Source organism: Saccostrea echinata, unplaced genomic scaffold, assembly GCF_033153115.1.
Source record: "Saccostrea echinata isolate AGI-Se365-2 ecotype Australia unplaced genomic scaffold, CSIRO_AGI_Sech_v1 ptg000029l, whole genome shotgun sequence".
In the NCBI taxonomy this organism is placed as follows: domain Eukaryota; kingdom Metazoa; phylum Mollusca; class Bivalvia; order Ostreida; family Ostreidae; genus Saccostrea; species Saccostrea echinata.
The window spans coordinates 22,673,038-22,691,131 of NW_026889778.1; positions in this window are offsets into that span (position 1 = coordinate 22,673,038).

Consider the following 18,094-nt stretch of genomic DNA (forward strand, 5'->3'; position numbering starts at 1 on the left):
AAATTTATCTTTCTATTGCAGCTAATATTACAGGTATTTCTGTTCTTCCAATTGTTCACTTTTCATCTTTTGTTCACTCGTATTTATTGTCGAGTTTGTTTTTTCCTTGGTGAATGTTGTTTTCATAAAGATGAAAAATATGTCAGTTCAAGAATATTTATTTTGATGCAAGAATAAAATCTGATAGTGTAGAGAGATACTCCTTAAAGATAGTGGCAACATATCACAGGAGGAAATGATACTACTATGTTTTAGTGCTAAAAAAAGCAACGAAAAAATTGAAGATCTGTGATCCACCTATTCATTTCACTGTCAGTTAAGAGACGCAATTTAGGATGCAAATCTTGAACTTTGGTATCAAAAGTGACGTATTACTTTATTGTTACGTCATAAAGTAGCTACAAGTGGAAAAGGCTGTAGAATATTGAAGCAAAGAAATCGCAGACTTATAGCTAGGTCTAGGATAATTCATATATCTTATAATTGTAAGCATGGGGGAATACAGGATTTGTGATTGGGGGGGGGGGGGGACGTTTTCCAGTTTGAATAATTATGAGATAATATTTATAGCCTAAGGAATGCAAGGTTTTCAGACTTGATTTTTAAGAAAACCGATACTTGGTCATTAAATAAAATTACCATTTTTTAAATTGACCATTAATTATAAAACCAAGTATGGCATTATTAATATTAGTCATGTCATACTTTGAAAATTTTAGAAGGGGGGCGTGCGCCCCAGCCCCCCCCCCCCCTCCCCTTAAATCCGCCAGTGGTAAGTAATACAAATAATGAAGAAAAAAAACGCCGATATGTGTTCATTTTGTTTTGATATGTCATATTATACCGATGAATTAGCTGTATCGAGGAAAAGGGAGACATTTATATACTATATCTATACTGTAGTACTATACTTCGGCCAAAGAAAACTTTCCTACAAGTAAATACCTTAGTTCCAAAAGTTTTTTTTTTTTAAACAATGAATAAGAACCTCAAAAATTGCAATGGCCTGTTTTTACATTTATTTGATATAATGTCGTGTGATGATTCCGCAGATTCTCGGGATATGAAGAGTTTTCAAATTTCTGTAAAACGAAAGAGATTGAAAACCTTGGAGACACCCGACACCCCTAGGAAACAAGGACCCCTGGTAATATAGTAAGGAGAGCCATGCATACATGTACATGATGAAAGTAATTTATCCTTAGTTACGGTAATAACCCCCCTCCTCCTTTCTTTCACGAAAAAAGGTTTTTCATGTTTTGACAAGTCTTTTCTTGTCTCTCTTTTATGCTTGTCAACAAATTTCTTAGTCCGGCATTTGTTTTGGTTGCTGTGGACCTCACCCCTTGAAAAGATTCCTGGATCAGCACATGGACTGTCGCGGTAAATAATGGACATCACAATAAGTGAGAAGCTTTGAAAAAAAAATTGTGTTAATTGCAGCTGAGGCATACTCAAACAAAATTTACTTCCAACATTTTTTTATTTCACTATTTATTATCCGGAAACTCGTAACAATTTTTTGACACATGTATAAGCTCCAGACAGCTTAGTATTACGTTACGCTACAACTCCATATAATTATTCGTAAGGGAAAAGTAGTCCCGGAGAATTGACACTGTATGGATGTGGAACCCCCCCCCCCCACCCCCCTTCGCACGTTGTACAATATGAAAACTACATGTAAAGGACAATAAAAAGGTAATGCAACAACTGAATGTATGTATTTCTAGTGTCAATGGTCATGAATGACACAGTATTATAGTACGTATACCTTTGTTTGATTTCAAGAACAATTTATATGTGAATATATTTTGCGGATACTGTAATAACAAATTTAGGGATGATACTAAGTAATTAAAAAAGTACATAACATCAGTTACATCACAAACTTAAGACGACAACTTTTGTCAGCCCTATAGAATTCCCGGTCTTATGTTGAACACATGATCTTCATTCTCGATATGGGGGCACCCTATTATTTTGGTTGCTATTAAAGGTGATTGAAATTTTCGGTATAATATCATGACTTATATGTTTTTATAGCATTTCACATGGAAATAAAGTAAAAAAAAAAACAACTTATTTTGTCTGGAAATTATTGAAACTACAAATTTCGGGACGCGTTTGATTGACACATCTATGCACTTTCACAAAGTAAACTTTATCCTCAATACTTAAGAAAAGTAGAAATTTTGTTGTGCATTAAATAGAGAATAATACATGACAAAATCTGTATCACACCCCATATCAACCCGAGACTCCAATATCAGCCCGAGGGCCGAAGGCCAGAGGGCTGATATTGGTCAAGGGTTGATATGGGGTGTGATACAGACTTTGTCTTGTATTGTTGTTTTTATTATATATTTGAAAATAGTGTCCTAAAAATCATATATAAACTTGTAAATTAATTACTGAATTTTTAATAATTGAATGTGTTCTGTTTTTGTTGAATTTCCGTTTCTCAATCTTTTTTAAAGGCATATAAATGCATTCAGCGATACGAAATGAAATTATTATAAATCAAACAAATGATTATTTTGAATAACATAATATGTCTGATGAAATAAAATTACAATTTGAATAAACTTTGGAAAGAAATAGGAAAAGATCCGAGGTACTCCGAATGAAAAATACAGAGGTGTTCCGGAAAGGTGTAATAAAGGGTCTGATAAAGGGTGAAATATAGGGTCCTGATACAGGGTGTGTAATACAGGGCGCGTGCCTGTGCTCATGTTAGGGATGCAAAAATCCTGTATTATATAACAAATATATTTTATGAAAAATATTAAACTATAATCCAGAAAATAAAGAGTAGAAATGTGAGAAAGCAAAACCCGTGAAACGTAAACTGTTTTTGTAATCAGGGCAAGAGCTCTGTTATTGTTAATGTTTAACGTTTCACCGGGTGTGTTCAATTTTAAACTCTGCACACATCACTGAGAACGGACTGACAGTACTGGTGAGTTGGTTTTGCTTTCTTACATTTCCACTCTGAATTTTCTGGATTATAGTTTGAATATATTTCATTAATATACAAAAAAAATTTTTACTTTTCTTAAGCATTAAGAATAAAGTTTGTTTTATGAAAGTGCTAGGATGTATCAATCAAACGCGTCCCGAAATTTGTAGTTTCAATAATTTCCAGATAAAATAAGTTTTTTTTTTATTTATTTCCGTTCGAAATGCTATTGCAACATATAAGTCATGATATTATACCAAAAACTTGAGAAAATATTAACTTCAAATCTGTGTCCAAGCGCCTTTAAATCCACATAGGACTCGTGCATGGAGCTTCAGTAACACCTTTTTTGGATCCGCTCCCAAACATCAATATGACAATATATCATCAACAGTCATTTTTAAGTTTCCTCGTACAGATATTTTTCGGAATCCTAGGTCATCACCACAGTGAGGATTGTGTGAGATTTTAATGTATGATCTTTGGGTCATGATGTCAACATTTGTCCTCTGTAAGATGCTCACATGTGTATTTCTTACGAACTCAAAATTTGCAAGTATTGTGACCCTAGTTGGATATTCATCTTAAAAAGCATCTTTATCTTGGACCGTTTGACCTCCTCAACATTGTAGAGCAAACTGAAGAATCTAGGTGCTCTTTTGTCAAACTTCAGATGAAAATATGCGTGAATTTATTTTACTTAACAGGAATAGGGCCAAAATTCTCGAGGTCGATAAAAAGAGGAACCGAACATTAACAGAGAGCTCCGAAAGATCATAGACACTGAAAATAGAAAAAAAGAAATAGAAAAGAAAGCACTGTATATAATACTGTGTCTACATCATAACAAAATGCAAAATATACCGTACGGACGTAATGCTGAAAGGATTGGGCATAATATTTAAATATCATCATCACAATCATAAAAGAAATACTACATATTACGATGAATATACTGTATATAATATGAGAAGTACATTATATATCGTTTTATTGCTGTTTCTCGGTCCATACGATGATTTAGCCACCTGAGGAATACAATATTCACCGAGCCAGAATATTGCATTTCGAAGGTGGCTGAATCATCGTATTGACCGAGAAAACAGCAAAAATTGTTTTATTATATGCATGATTCAATGATTAAGCATTCCATGCCATCTACATGTAATCCAATAGATCGCCGGTCCGAAATTTGCAAATTATTGACTGGCGGTCAATAGATCATTGGTCCGAAAGTCGCAAACTATTGACTGGTTGTCCAATAGAGCACTTCGAAGTTTTCTTTTACTTTTAAATACCAGTAGTTAGAATCGATTTTTATAAGGTCACTGCTATGAAAGATTTCTTATATGTGTCAAAGGTCAACTGTTTCAGTCTTCAATGTAACATATACAGATCGATAATACAATACTTTACATATTTCACCCTTTGAATAATTTATATATACATATACAAAATGAAATGACTTTTATGGCGATTAAGGGTTGCAGTTATTGCAGAAAAAAATGATTACATGGATTATGTATTTTTTTCTAGATTGTCGTAAAGTTAATCATCGTATCTTACTATTAAATGAGAATGCTTATGGTGATTGAAGGGCTTATTATATAACAAAAAAAATGTTGAACGAAAAAAGTATATACATTTTTAAGGATGTGTTTATGCATTTGTCCGAGAAAGGCCGGAAAAGAGAGGAAAGGGGGGGGGGATCGTCAACCATATGACAACTTGTAGCAGATGGGGGTGGGATGGGGGGCTGTAGACACCACTGCATGTTCTGTTGGAAAATGATGCGGGGAGTACCTATATAATTAAATATTAATTTAATGTCCTAAAAACGATTTTTAAATCTTTAACTTTTCCTCCTCTTCATCTTGTTCTAAATATCTACTCGCCAACCTTTGCCCTTTATGGAAATAAAGAACAGGCAGAATTGACTTAGTGATTATACGTTTTGAGGGGAAGACGATTTTACCTCAGGCTATGTATCAGTTGAAGTATACTTTTAGTGTATCACTCATGAACAACTGTTCATGTACTACTCCCAGCCATAGTCTTACCTAGAACCAAACCTCTATACCGAAGAAGGGTGTTGCTAAAACGCGGAACGGAACGGAAAATCTTGTATCAAATTATTTACCTCATGCATAAATAAATCATACAGGAACCAGTATTCTTTATCATACAGTTTATATCTCATAAAAAAATAACATAACAATGTAATTTATTCTTGACCCCCCCCCCCCCCAAGAACCACATGCGCTGGTCAATGAAATACATACTAATTAGACACACAGCCCAAGTACATGTATCTATCTGAACGCCTTATTCATCACTCGTCCAAATCTAATTTTTAAAGCTTAATAATTCACCAAAGACAAAACTCTTTTTTTAATTATGAAACAGGCAATGGTGTTTTAAAACAGATGGAGGGAGGGGGCAGAGATAAGAGAATAATTATGTACACATTTGTATTCTATACAACGATCACTGGCATTAAGGAAAGAATAAAGGACACGCTTATTACAACTACAGGCATGTGCGGATTTAAAGGGGGCTAGGACCTCCTGAAATTAGCGGAGTTATGTTGCATAGTAAAGTAAATAAAAGAAAAATGACCTTGCCCCCCCCCCCCCCCCCGTGAAGTTAATGGGAAAAGTATACATTAAACGCTTTTTTTGACCCCCCCTCCCCCCGAAAAATATCCTGGATCCGCGCTATCCACCGTCAGGCACTTGGAGCGGGGACAACGTAGACTACATTTATGCTTCATTCCCCTCCCTACCAAATAATAATATTATATAAATTACAAGAGTGCATTTTCTGGAAAATGTGTGAATCCTCCATCATAACAATTTCAATGTTATACTGTGTTGTTTTTCTAGTTTCACAATTTGGCCAAATATGGGGGATGGGGATGCAGAGCTGTACGATATCATGGTTATCCACGCTTTTGGAACCTGTGTATCGAAAATTAGGCTGTGTTCGCCCGTATAAATATCGAATACTGGCCATTCATTTTGATCAGAGTGGTCTTTTAAAAAGTTACTTCACTCATATTTTACCACATTGCTGGTTTTTGAGGTCAATACGACGATTTAGACACCTGAGGAGTACAATATTCACCGAGTCCGAAGGGCGAGGTGAGTATTGTACTTCGAAGGTGGCTAAATCATCGTATTGACTGAAAAAAGCAATAATTGTTTTATTATATGATTCAATGATTAAATGACACACACTATTAAGCAGTCTTACTTGTTCACATCTACTGAAGTACTAGCCGAACATAATGAAAGAAACGGGCTTAAAAAAAGCAGTTGTATTGTATTACTTTGGAACTTTTTGTTCTAGTTTAGGTGCTATGTAGAAAAAATAAATGTCAGGCACATGTATACGATTGATATTGAAAAAGGGGGCATTTAAAGGGGGGAAAATGACGACTAACCTGAAAACAAATCTTTGACTAGCCCCCCCCCCCCCCATAAAAAAGGAAAAAGGAAAAGAATTATCTCAAATCAAAATTTTGTTTGGTGGGATGTAAAGGTCCATAAACTTTTTCGAGGGGATGGGGGGGGGGCTTTCATTGAATTTTTTTTATCCTTAGAATTTAAATAAAAACTTAACATTCTGAAAAGGTGGGGAGAGGGGCAGGCCTCCTGCAACCCCCCACCCCCGACCTCTTACCCAAGAATCAATGTGCCTTAATGTTATGGTCATATGAGTAGATGTCAGGTGCAAGTGAAATAATTTTCCAAAACTATTTTCATCGATTTGGAATTTCCCTATCTATTTCTGGTCCAATGTAGAATAAATAATTCTTTATATTGACCTGGAAGATCACGTGCAGGTCAATTTAACGTAGTATTTTTCTAACATTGTTGGATCTCAGCCAATCAGAGATGGGAATTATTCAATCATATAATAATTTATGATATACATGTATATGTACCCTGTGTACCGCATTATATTTTGTGTTTTCAGTATACCCTATGCTTTGCTTTTTGTACAGGAATCTTCATAAGAGAATAAACATGAATAAATCAATTCGTTCTTGATAATCAACGTTAAATATGAACAACATACATGTATATAATGTATATCGGTTTGGTATATTTTATATATTTTCAAGGGATTAAAACTGGTATCATATTTTCTGTTTTCCGTTCCGTTCCGCTTTCCGTTTTTGTACAGGAATCTTCATATGAGAATAAACATGAATAAATCAACTCGTTCTTGATAATCAAGGTTAAATATTAACAACATATATAATGTATATCGTTTTGGTATATTTTATATATTATCAAGGGATCACTGTATATATTATCAAGGTATCATATATTCTGTTTTCCGTTCCGTTCCACTTTCCGTTCTGCGTTTTAGTAATAACCAACGAGGAAGCGTACTTCCTCACTCAGTATATTCTCATTTATAGTCAGAATCATACATAAACATTGTTAGTCACATTGGTTTGTGAAGAATTCAAAATGGTAGATCAATTGCACCCATGTGCGGATCAAGAGGGTAGTAGATCCGGACCCCATTTTGAATTTTCAGTTATCAGGCCCGTAAACGCGGGGGTGGGGCGCCCCCCTCCCCATTTTTTTTCTGAGTATAGTATTTAGCTATAGAAAGTTTACCTTTAGATGCTGTTTGCCTCCCCCCCCCCCCACTTTTTGTTGCTGCATGTAAGGTTGAGCACCGGCAAATTCCAGGATTTGGGCAGTAAATTGAGGGGGGGGGGGGTTGTTTTAATATTTTGTTTATTTTTTTTTGCTTTGTCAGTTTATTTTGGGAAGGTGGCCCCCACCCCACACACTCAGATGATCTTAACCCTTTCGACGCCAAAGCGACATAAATGTCGTTTACTGTATCAACGCCAAACCGACAAAAATGTCGTTTTTTTAATAAATGTTTTACTTTTTCAATTAACCATATACCGTATGTGTCATGAAACACAATAATATCTTTTATTTTGACACAAGTATAGGTCTTTATATTTACATAGGTACTGGTCTAAATATGACGTCATATTTCTTACATTGACGTTAAATAATGACGTCAGCATTGGAGTACGCTAGCATTGTAAATAAAGTATGGCGCACTTTCCGTTAGCAAATTTTAAAATGTTTCATTGCTGCCAGAAAGTTTTACACTTATTTTCTCCGGTGATACATAGCCTACATGCATGTATTTTTTTTTTTTCAGAGAAAGAGAGAGAGAGAGAGTTCTTTATATAGTATAAGTGGTTCTTTATTCTGAATTACAAATTATTAAATGTATTTAGCCATTTTATTCCCTAGTTAATCATATTGATATACACGATTAGACAGACTCAGTGTGTAGCGTCGATTTCCAAATGAGTGTTGGGTGGTGGTGGGTTTAGGGGGGTTGGGAGCAGAGATAATTGACAAGCCAAAAAAAAAAAAATTCCGAATAAATAGGCAACCGTGAAAAGTTCAACCTGAAAAAGAGATCCCATCTTTGTTCGAATATTAATACTGGTAACATGGAATTACAGCAACAAATGAGGAGGGGAGGAGGCAAACTGTCCCTAAATAAATAATTCTATACTAAATTAACACACAATCGGAGAATGGGGGCACAAATTTTTGCAAAAAAAATAAATTTTGATAAAAATTTTTTTTGAAATAATGGATCTTCAAGAACATTATACTCAGTGCTGAAGAAATTAACAATTACATCGTCAGTGATTTTATGCTTGAAAATAAGTATGAAAAAGAATTAACAAACAGTATATTAAACAATAGATTAGATGTAAAGAAAGTATGATAGAACTTCAGATAAATGTTCATATGGCGACATCTTTTGAGAATAAATCACTGATCTAGAAGGAAAAAATACTTTTACATGTAACAAGTGGTTATGGGTGTCATTCAAATGTTCAAAATCAACAACCACTTCACACCAATTGCAATCGGAAGGCACAAAGACAGTCAAGGAATACATTATGGGAAAGATAAAAATTGAAGCAACGGTGATGTTTTGAGCAAAAAACAAAACAAAACAAAACCAAACCAAACGAAAAAAAAAAAAAATAAAAAATAGAAACAAAACGGAGATTCGTGCAAAACTTTGATGACCGTGAAATATGCAAGAAAGCGGTTTTTTATTTTTTTTTTTAAACTGATTATTGAAATAAATTAGCCATGCTTGGAAGTCGATTTTCAACTCTGATGCATGTATCTCGACATCCCGGATATCTCGACATTTTCCGAAAGTTCCGTTGACATGTACATGACCTTGAGGAAAAAGGACACACGCACACCCTTACACACGACCTTTGTGCTTTTAGAGAAAAAAAAACATTTCTAATCCAATCGTGTGGTAACAGGCAAAAATACAAGTCATATGTTCTGTAATTTCAAGATTCCGAGAAAAGGTTATTTTTAAAATAATAACTAGGAAAATGGATGGATATTGCTTAACTGCATCGCCATATACAAAACATATTAACTTATTAACGTATTATTTAATTATATGTACATTTTATTGCATCGAAGTATGAAAAGCTAAGATGTCAGATTAGCTGATGTCACGGAGGAAGCTAAATAGATGACCTTACTTGCGTAAAAGTAAATTCAAGTTTCAATTTCAGATTTAATGCAACTGTATTTCAATTTGCTCAGAAAAGCCCAGCTCCGTTAAATGTGCATATATAGAAAAGAGCCAAGAGCAGTACAACTATCTCTTTGATCAATTTTTTTTTTATTTAGAACTTTTCTTTAATATGAGTTGGAATCCAGACAATTGCTATAAACATATTAGTAATTAATCTCTCGCGAGATTTTATCAATTCCAGGAATCCAAAAAGGTCATTTCAGATCAAGCGCAATGATACAAGGAATTTGAAATGCTAAGCTTTAATAGGCTTAAACATGACACGTGACTGACGGCTATATTTCTATGTCCACCAGATGATAGTTAGATCGCGAATTGTTAAATCATTCCGACATCATTAAATGGCAAGACTGGTAATATGCTGCTTACGTAATTTCCACCTATTAGAGTCAAAACATTTGATGATAGACAATGTGTCTGAGAAAACATGGGATTGAAATTCTAATTCGAAATTCATTCTCAATCCACCTCAGCTACTCTTGTACGCACTGTGTTAGTGATAGATCCAGAAGACATATAATGTCAATTTCGGAATGGTTTGACATTTATATAAATCAACTAGAGGTTTTTGTCCAATGTTTTTGTTTTATGATTGATTGATTATTATTGTTAAACGCCGATAATAATCAATCATTCATGAAACAAAAACATTGGACAGAAAGCTCTGATTTATATTAAATATCAAACTATTCCGAAATTGATTTAAGAAATAATAAGAGGACGCCCATTTGATCCCGGAGGGGGGTAGACCCTAGAAGCAGAAATTTTTTTGAGTTTGGAATCCCCTTACTGACTGAAATAAGATAAAATCTCTTGAATCTTTGAAATAAATATACAATGTATTCTGTATTGTGAAGGCATGGATATAGATTAATTTACCCCCCCCCCCCCCCCAATCATATGACAGTCCCATGAAAGAATACATCCATAACGTTTGCGTTTGTATTGGATTGAAAATTCTTGGAGAAAAATATATAATATAAAGATGTGCATATTGAGAGTATTTAATTCATTTTCAACATAGGATACCTGCCTTATTTCCGCAGGAAAAATGTTCAAAGACAATGGACTATTCATGAACAGAAATCACTGTTGTTTAATTACACAGAGAAAATTAATGGAAATAATGAATTAATTTACTTATTCTTGGTCTAATATAATGCTAAGAATATTTTAATCTACTACAGTTTGTTAAATTAACTGCAAACAACCATTTTTTCTATCTTACTTCTAAGAGCAGATCACTCTAATTGCATAAACTACGCTACAAGTAGAACTCTTTAGTGTGCAGTGTTTAGACCTTAAGTGTATTGAAAACCAGCCTCAAACTTGAATTTCAATTCAATGTTTTCTCAGACGTCCGTGTCGAATTGTACCCGCCCATACCATTATCGATCATCAAATAAGATGGAAATGGCGTAAGCTGTATATTTCCAATCTTTCCAGTTAATGTTCCGCGGTGTTAGGAATCTATTTTACGAACACCAATTTGCATATGTTTTCTTTTTGAGATTTCAGTTTCGGTCCTTTTAAGAAATGATATACGATTGTTGTGTCCAAGTGAGAAAAAGAAGACCACTTTTGATACAGTTCGATTTACTTGGAAAAAAAAAACAACTAAGAAACTGACCATTAGTTTCAATTTTCATGAATGGAATAACCTTTCACTGGCAAAACAATTTTTTAACATTATTATGTTTCTCTTTTTTACGTTTCTATTCCATATCTAAGACAGACGAAGAAACTCAATTGTATGAACAATGGAAACTTATTTAAAATATTTTATCTACGTATTTAAAAAAAATATCCGCTTTGAAAAAAGATTTTTTTTTTATTTATGACTTTTTATGAAGAGAATAAATTAAAAAAAAAAAAAAAAAAAAAAAAAAAAAAAAACAATTCCACACACCATAAATTCAGCTGAATTAATTTTCCCTTAGAATCCATCTTTGATACAGAAAATACTTGGGTGTTATTATCTTCTGTTAACAAAGCTAGAGGGGAAAAGGTAATTATTTACAAGCGTGGGAGAGGGGGGAATGCGTGCTTATAACTGAAATTAGTAAAGTTTTGTATCGGAATTGATTTGTTTTTTTGCGAGGGGATGATCCGCTTTATGCACGGTGCCCTTGTTTGGGTTGGATTTCTTATTTCTCTAAGGGGAATCCGTGTATTTTTTTAAATGCGGGGGGGGGGGGGGGGGGGGGGCTGTAATGTTACAAGTGCTTTATATACTTACCAATTGAACTAGAGTATTAAATATAAAAAAAAAATTTGTGTGGAATTCTATTATTTATTCGACTGAATATAAACCGTTTTCTGAATATAAACCGTTTTCAGATCCTAGATTTCTAGACTCCCTCCTCCTCCCTTACGAAATAACTGATCTGCCTCTAGTAGTATGAACTAAGGCGTCTTTTTCTTAGGACATACTAGTAGCTTAGAGGAAAAAAATCAAATTTTTCTCAAGTTTTATGTGTCAAAATGATTAAAATTATTTAAATAATTTTTAGAGTGTTTTGAAACTGAATTTGACACACGCGACTTTATTGCGTTTTCAGTGAGTAACGTCAAAGTAGTTTTGAAGTGCCTTGCTAACATGTTCATAAAATACTGAAAAAAATCAGATTTAAAAAAAAAAAATTATACATGTATTTCCATTCATAAAGGACCAGGCTATTTAAGGGCCCTTTTCTCATGACGACAGTCATATACTTATAACATTTATTGGAAATATTATTTGAAAAAGCTCAAGATTAAACTCTCTTTTGTTATATTTAAGATTTTCCTTGCGTACGTTAGCTACAGGATAGATATTGGCTAAATTTACTTGATGGCGATTAAAAATAATGATGATGAATATTATTATACGCATTTTCCTTGAAAACTATAAACATCCTATTACCTTAACTAAGCAGGTGCTTGTTCCATTATCAATTTGACGATTTTTCCTGAAGCAATTATTTTACGTCTCAATTGACGTCATAGTACGGCATCCATGACGTTATAGACGTAACTTTATTCGGCGCCGAAAGGGTTAACCCCCCCTCCCCCGGAAACTCAGCCTCCTTTTAAGTTGTAACTGCATATAAATACGTATACCCTTGCAAGACACTGTGTACACTTGTAAGAAATAATGCGAATTGTCAGATAAAGTTACTATACCCAGTAAATAAAAAGATGCCCCCTTCTTTTTTGGGGGGTCGATTTTTTAAAGGATGGACACATCCCAACCCCTTTCCTCCAAAAATTCCTGGTTCTGCATATGGCACCGGTCACATTCTATCGCAAGGGGAAAAAATCCGTAATACCTACAATATTAAACATGCTTTTAATATATTTCCTCTGCCTTTTTTCTTTTATTGAAATATTTTATCTCTGGAGCAAGGTTAGTAAAACAAGATATTTGCTATTATTTTCGAAAGATTGGCAAAGTACGTGTAGTTATAGATGTAATACCAAATTTTTCAGATTTAGTTACAATCACTGCATCTTACACATGTACTTGGTGATATTTCTACAAAAGTCAAATCAACTTTATGAATATTTTTTATTTATTTATTTATTTTTGAAACATGAAAGTAGGTGGTTGTATTTCTGACATAAAACATAATTTTTCACAGGGGCTTAACCCCTTCATAAATTCCGTATTTAGCATATTTTAAAATTTTTCAACTGACTTATTTTACCTAAATTTAAACAACCTTCACCAAGGAAAACTCAACATTGAAAACGAGTGAACAAAAGATGGAAAGTGAACACTTAGAAGGACAGAAATACCTGTGATATTGGCTGCAATAAAAACTGAAACACTGAATGATAATTTATTGTGCATTAAAACTAAATTATGCGTGATAGAGTTTCGAAAACTTTTCATTACAAGTCTCTATGTGTATGCCTTTATTAACATTGGATAAATTATTGCCTAACACCGTCTTAAGTATGTTACGAATGAAATTGCAATTCCCGTTACACTTGGATCCACCTACATACTCTCACTCAGTGCAGGGAGTGAATATGACGTCACAGCGGAAGTGACGCCGAGTTGTGTCTGCAGTGGCTGTGTTTAGGACGAAGGCAGCTACATTACTTCGTATTTTGCCGTATTTTCAACGCATGTAATCGTATTGTTAACATTTTTTATTTACTACAGCATTTCCTCGGCGATATTGACGCGACAGGTGGGATTTTTCGAATGTAATCTGCAAGGTTAGTGAAAAATTCGAGAACGTTGAAATGACCTGCCCAGTGAAATGACTTACGATAGAAATTACGAAAATTACGCATGTTGGTGAGGATTCTTGAATATCTTGAGTGCAAAGACTGCATAATATTCAGAACACGGATGTTGAAATGATTTTGGGACGTTTTTTATTGTTGTAGTGTTGAAGGCTCGAGTGGGTTAGTCATGCCTGGCACAACTAACCCCTATGGTGCGCGTGCGCTAACTAACCCTGCTGAGACTGAACAAACACTGACTAAGCCTTGGTTTTAGGCCAAGTCCACAAAATAAAGTCCAAATAAAAAAGAACACCAGCACAAACAACATTATATAAGAAAAATAAAATTGATAAACACAAAATCATTATAAATTAAAGAGAAAGAATGAATTCAAACATATTATTAGTGGTATTACTGTATAATAACCCAACATTTATTAGAATATTTCTTGTTAGTTGGCTAAGTTAGTTAAGACTAACCCAACATTTATTAGAAAAATTATTGTTAGTTAACTAAGTTAGTTAAGACTAACACAAAAAGAAATGGAAATTCTTGTTAGTTGTCTAAGTTAGTCTGACTAAGGGCTTTTTTCTTGAAAACCCCAAATTCCAATAATCAAAATAATTCCAAATTCAAATAATACACTGTTTTGAGAAGAAGTTTTTTCCTATACATATACTCCTATGAAAAACTCTGATCACCTGTTGTGGCCCAACCCTACACCTGTGGGTCATGACTTGAAAAAAACTTAAATCTACACTACCTGAGGATGCTTCCATTAAAATATGACCAATCCTGACTTTGCTGTTCTTGAGAAGAAGAGTTTTAAAGAATTTTCCTATGTATTCCTATGCTAAAGTTTGATCACCCGTTCTTGCTCCACCCTACCCTCAGGGGTCATTATTTGAATCTACACTATCTGAGGATGCTTTCATATAAATATGACCAATCATGGCTTTTCTGTTCTTAGGAAGAATATTTTTAAAGATATTTTCCTATATATTTCTAGGAAATTTTGATCCCCCATTGTGGCCCAACCTTACTCCCTGGGGTCATGATTTAAACAAATTTGAATCTACACTACCTGAGGATGCTTCCATATAAATATGACCAATCATGGCTTTGCTGTTCTTGAGAAGAAGATTTTAAAAGATATTTTCCTATATATTTCTATGTAAAAACTTGATCCCCCACTGTGTGGCCCCACCCTACCCTCGGGGGTCATGATTTGAACAAACTTGAATTTACACTAATTGAGGATGTTTCCATCTAAGTTTCATCTTTCCTGGCTCAGTGGTTCTTGAGAGGAAGATTTTTAAATGATGCCATTATTATTTCATTAATTCCTAACTATCTCCCCTTGAAAGAGGTCATGGCCCTTCATTGAACAAACTTGAATCTCTTTCACCCAAGAATACTTTGTAGCAAGTTTGGTTGAAATTAGCTCAGTGGTTCTTGAGAAGAAGTTGAAAATGTGAAAAGTTTACAGACAGACAGACAGCTAGAAAGACAGACGGACACCGGACAAAATGTGATCAGTAAAGCTCACGAGCTAAAAATTATTTACAAAAGGACAGACAGAAGGACGAACAATGGACACCTAACTAACGCATAAGCTCTTCTGGTCTTCATCCAGTAGAGCTATATACTGACAGAGAGACAGACAGACTACAACCGCATACTTGTGGGGAATATTTATCACTACTGACTTGTGGGGAATATTTATCACTACTGACTTGTGGGGAAATGTAATGATCACTGTTGAGTTGTGGGGAATATTTATCACTACTGACTTGTGGGGAATATTTATCATTATTATACCTTTACTTAATTACTCTATATAAAACTAATACCATAAAACTGAGAAGATACTACTTCCCTCATCTGAGGACTAATTCCTGAAAATCAGAGCTACTTCCTGGGACTACTCCCTCATGAATATTTATTAGTAATTTTAACCAATTAAAATGAACAGTGGGTGGAGCGTTCAAGGAAACTTTAGTCTGTGACGTAATGTTATTAACAATGAAACTATGACGTCAAAACATTTCGATATGCCAGGTCAAAATCATAGTGATACTAAACCAGAATTGTAGAAAAATGAAGACAACGGTAATCCTTTGAAATGTCTGTGAAATAATTTTTTTAATTAAAATAATTTTATTTTCCTCGGTATTCAGATGCATTAGATATTTAACAAAATTTGAATAACATGCATTTGTGATTATTTAGATGCCTCAATCTATATTGTTTTAAAAAATGCCTGAGTCTATAGTTTATAAAACTCTTATGATTTCCGTATAATAAATCAGTTCTGGAATGGGTATGAGGGAAACATCAAATTTATGGCTCGTCGTGGCAGGAAACTATTTCCCTCGGCGGTTTCACCCCCTTGGGAAAAAGTTTTCCTCCTCGGAGAACCATAAATTTGCCATTTCCCTCATACCAATTCCATAACTGTATATTATTATACTTTTGTTAAAACATTTCCTGTCTAAAGTTAAGAAGGTAAAATAACAATTTTTGTATAGTCTAAAAATGTCCAGTCTTACAAAGTTTAAACTAATTAAAATTAGTGTTCCGAATCTGCTTCCAATTCTCAAACATCTAAGCCTTTGGTAGTAAAAACACACCTTACATCGTCTACATATTAACAAGAATGCACAAGATTTAATCTGGCGTGCCACTGACATTTTTTTTCCCCTTTTGCAGTGCACATTGTTTACTTTTGATTCCCTAATTGTCATTTCAATTAAATTAAATGATTTTGTTAAGGTTAATGTGTCATCAGTCAGGTTCACGAATTCTCTGTTTATAATGAAAGAACAATGATCGCTACTGAGAATAATCTCACTATTTTATGAGTTCTTAATATATTTGAAGTCAAAAGAGGTGGTATCGCTGTTTTTAGTTTACATAACAAAAGAATTTCAGGTTAAAAAGTGCAATTTTAGGCTAATTAAAATACACAAAACATTCTTCACACCTTAAAAAGATCTATTGAACATCTGTTGATCGTGTTGATGGAAAAAATTCCATGTTTCAATTATTTTATCTTTTTCATCGCTATTAACTTAGAAGAACTTTACAAAACCAGTTGCACCATGACAGAAATATGTAGACAAGATATCATCTCGCTGTGTGATGCCATAACCTCTGACCCCCTCAGGCCTAATAAGTTCATACAGAATTGAACATATTTTCTCTTCAATAGGTTCATCTAAGAAAAGTAATTGCAAATGTTTATATTACAGAATAAACAACTTCATTTTCAATTTTCATGATCTTTCTCAAAATTCTGTGTTGCAATGTTGACAATGAACATGATGAAATAGTCTTTGTTTATTTGAATGACTTTAGTTGGACTTTCACTAAGTAATCCCTATACATTTTATGTGTCATCACTCTGCTACAGAAAGTTTTATTTAAATCAAATTCTTTCTCTGATTGCGCAAACTTAGATAAAACAAGAGCACCACTAAGCGGAGCATCCCCTCGCACCAGGAACTTCACCAGTAATGGCAATGTCTCCATACGAGAAAAAAATTCTTAAGAGGGACGTTATCTACAAACTGTCAATCATCTAGTCCTAGTAATCAAGGGTACCCAGTATTACTATATACAAGTAATAGCTTTTCAAAAAGCTTGCCTGACTAATCAATCATTATCTATGGAACGTATAAGCAAGAGAGGTGCTAAACATTTCCGTCATCAAGGAGCGACATAGTTGCGATCATACTTAATTACACAAGATGTACAATTGCATTGCCGTAGGAACTGGGGGAGGGGGCACAGGGGAGCCGTGCCCCCCCCCTCCCCCCCCAATAATTTTGCTGATATATAGAATACTATAGAAAACATAGCTGCTGTATGCTTTTGCCCCCTCAATAATATTGTCTGATGCCTTTTTGTTTTTTTTTTTTTTTTTTTGCTTGTCAAGGAATTTTGGTAGTTCATAGTCCCCCCCCCCCCCCACTGAAAATGTGTGTTTTTGCCCCCTCAAAGTGAAATTGCTTCCTGCGAGCCTGAATTGACTTTCTCAAATGTCATAACCAAATACTACAGATTAACAAATATCTAAGACATGTCACTATTTGGTCATTTATTAGTTAGCCCACGGGCTGACTAGTTACGTTGGGATGAAACTGCAAGAACACTAGCATAGATTATAATTCTGGGAAAAATAGTTAGATGATTTGTTTTAAAGAAATTCATATTACATGTATTCTCTTACCAGAGGGCACCCTTCTTCATGCACACTCTCGTCAGTGA